Genomic DNA, 3,658 nt, shown 5'->3' on the forward strand with positions numbered 1-3,658 from the left:
ACTAACCTGATTGGACACCTACTCTGACTCAATTCAAAGGCCAGCACAAGAGGCAACACTATAGTAGTTCACCGAAATTCCCTCAAATTCTTACTCCCATGACCTCAGTCTTCACAAATATCACAAATCTGTTTCCAAATCCTCCTCAGATCTTCCTCCAAGATGGAACTGAGCAGGCTGTACAGAGGTCTGCCTCCAGTAACTTCTTACTTCCTTTTCATATTTTTTTTTCTAATTTTAATGTAATTAGCATTGTAGAAGCATCATCATCAGAGCACCTGGGCTGGGGAGTGCACAGCTGAGCCTTGGTTAAACCTTCATCCTTTGTTCAGCCTTCAGTTGTGTTCTTCAAGATCCTGAACTTTGGATGTCAGCCAAGATGGAGTGGAAGAAATTACTGGGGAACTAAAAGTAAAGCTTGAGTAATGATTTGTAATGGGGTTTTCTTCTTCTTTATCTTCCCATCCTTTGTATTCCAGCTTTGATCTGAGATGGCATCAAAATTCAGAAACAGGCCACACAAACTCAAGGAGAGACCCCTTTATTCTCGCTACAGGTCTGATAGAGGGACATCTGCATGCTAGTAGGCATGGAAGAAATCCTTGAGTCATTTTTCCTTTTTTCTCAATTCCTCTTTTTTCTCCCAGCACTGCCTTAGGCCAACCCCCCTTTGGGAACAGACTTCTGTGGCAGCAATTGTGATATTTAAAACCCAGAGAAAGGAAGAGAAAAACTAAGTCTCAGGCCAGAGAAGGAGGGATAAAAGGCCTCTGGGAACTGGAGGCATGTGTATCAGGCAGACTCAAACAGCACAGCAAAGGTAAAAACAGAACTGATACCAGAACCACTCTGAAAATGAGAGACAACTTAAAGTCTGAACCTGACTACACAAGTGCTCATGAATATGTACACTTAAATTATTTTTATGGCCTGCAACAACATTGTTATCATAAGGATTCAAACATGCTACTGAGAAAAAAATTTATTGTTCTTGGTTGATTTCTCCTGATCTTGGTTAAGACTGTGCAAAGGGTAAATGGGTACTGTGTAAATATTTGAGATCCACAAAAAGAAATAATTTTCCAAGTTTTAGGCATTAAAATTATTTTAAAGTTATAGTTGGCAAAGAAAGGATCTGCTGTGTAAAATCGACTTGAGATCAGTTACATCAATAATTTTACAGAACTCTCTATAGGAAGGTATAAATTAAAATGTATAATACCCAGAATAAAAAGATTGCAAAGTCTTTGGGGAAAAACAGAAAACTTTTTAATTAACAATTTGAAAAAGGCATGGACATATCTCCTTCTCATATAATTTTGGTGGGGCAATAGTTCTTTTTTAATTGATTATTTTATTTATTCTTTTTAGATATATGGAACAGTGAATGTATTTTTTTATGTATTATACATATGTGGATTATAACATAATGGGATCTAGTTAGGATCCCATTCATGGGGTTGAACATGATGTGGAATTACCCTGGTGGTGTATTCATATATGAAAACGGGAAAGTTTTTTCCGATTTGTTCTACTTTTTTTTTCTATAGGGCATATTTTTATTATGCACAATTTAGTAAGTCTCTTTTTGCAGACAGTTCTTTATTAAAGCAACATATAAAACAGGTAAGCATTCATAAGCTCATATATTATGATGGATGTGTTACTTTAAAATTGAATGGAATAGCTTATACAACTAATGAAACTCACCAGTTTTCATGAAGCCAAGAGACTGATATACTATATATTTTTGCTAAAAGTATATAAATTTCCACTTCCTTCTCTCAGGATTTTCATGCTCCCTCAGTTAACAAAATATGATTACTAAAACAATAGCAGTTATATCTGCCAATGGTAACATACTTAAAAGCTAATGAAGAATAATTGGTAAACCAGAGATAGATTTTTGATCTAGTTCCTTTTTCTTTAGAAAAAAACTTTCACCTGGGCATTAGCCCAACCCCTACAGTGACAAGACCTTTCCAACTCCTTTAAAAGCAATCTTAACAGCCATCTCCATTTTAATAGTTAGATTTCAATCTGAAAGTTTTTAACTTTGAAGTTGTCAATTTTCTCAACCTTTAGAAGGATTTTGAGCTTTGGGAAAAGCTCTTCATTCTCATAGAAGCTGAATTTTCAGGGACTCCGTGTGATTCAGTTAAATATGTGCATGTCCCAAAGAATGCATAAAGTCCACTGGCTGCAGGTTCCTGATGTGTGCAACCATGTAAAGTAAGCAGGGCATAGCTCTCAATGCTGAAAGGCATGCCCAAGCCCATGACTCCTGATCTATGGTACAGCCAGCAGGACAACTCCCATTCACCTTGTAGAACTGGCAGAGAGCATGGCATGGAGGCAGCACCATCAGAGGAAAATCTTTTGGTTTCCAAACACACATGATAATTCTTCTGGCCTCAGGATTGGTTTTGATGGTGTCAATCACTTTTTGCAGTCTACTTCTTGATCAGAATAACCTGAAACCATATCTTTGTGTTGTGCCCAAAAATGTCTCTACTGGAAGCCATAAACTGGGTCTAGGTCCCTTTCTTTTCTGGTGAAGAATCCCAGGCCATCCCAAAAGGCTTGAGATGCATTGGTGTCCCAGATGTTTAGTCCCTTGGAATATAGTTCTTTAGCATTTGTGGATCCCTTGATAAATCATAGCAACTCCTCCAAAACACCATTCCAGAATACACATTTGGTTGTCAGCAGAGGAATTCATCTCTCAGGCTGTAGCATGATTTCATGGAAAAAAAAAAAAAAAAGACAGGGTGCCGGTGTCTATGCACTCTTCCTTCCTGAAGCCACAACACATGATGTGCTTTATCTGCTCCAGGTACTGCAGCTCCCTGGTGTGTAGCTGCTGCTCTGTATCCTGTTTCTGCAAGGCAGATGACAGCATGCAATGCAACTCAGAACTGGTGGCTGTTATGATGAAGACCCTTTTTTTTGGTAGTCTTTTTAAAATTAATTAATTTATTACAATTAGGTATGTATGACTCAGAAAGCATATGACTCATTGTACACAACTGCAGCACAACTTTGCATTTCTATGGTTGCACATGATGTAGCATCACACCATATGTGCAGTCATACATGTACCTAGGTTAGTGATGTCATCTGACTCCACCATCTTTCCTGCCCCCCATGCACTCTCCCTACCCTCCTTCCCCTTTGCCCAAAGTTCCTCCATTTTTCCCATGCCTCCTCCTTCCCATTATGCGTCAGCATTAACTTACCAGGGAGAACATTTGGCCTTTGATTTTCTGGGATTGGCTTATTTTACTTAGCCTGATATTCTCCAACTCCATCCATTTACCTGCAAATGTCCCAATTTTATTCTCTTTTAATGCTGAATAATATTCCACAGTGAGTATATACCACAGTTTCTTTATCCATTCATCTATTGAAGGGCATCTAGGTTGCTTCCACAGTTTAGTTATTGTGAATTGAGCTGCTATGAACACTGATGTAGCTGCATTACTATAGTATGCTGATTTTAAATCCTTTGGGTACAGACCAAGAAGTGGGAGAGCTGGGTCAAATTGTGGTTCCATCCCAAGTTTTCTAAGCAATCTCCAATATTGCTTTCCAGATTGCTTGTACCAATTTTCAGACCCACCAGCAATGTATGAATGTGCCTTTTACCCCACATCCT

The 3,658-nt window shown here is 38.4% G+C and overlaps 1 pseudogene; it reads right to left on the bottom strand.

The window, feature by feature from the left end:
• Positions 1-2,028: 2,028 nt before the first annotated feature.
• Positions 2,029-2,902, bottom strand: LOC143379543 (thymidylate synthase pseudogene; annotated as a pseudogene).
• Positions 2,903-3,658: the final 756 nt, after the last annotated feature.

This window comes from Callospermophilus lateralis, chromosome 13 (genome assembly GCF_048772815.1).
Source record: "Callospermophilus lateralis isolate mCalLat2 chromosome 13, mCalLat2.hap1, whole genome shotgun sequence".
NCBI classification, from domain to species: Eukaryota; Metazoa; Chordata; class Mammalia; order Rodentia; family Sciuridae; genus Callospermophilus; species Callospermophilus lateralis.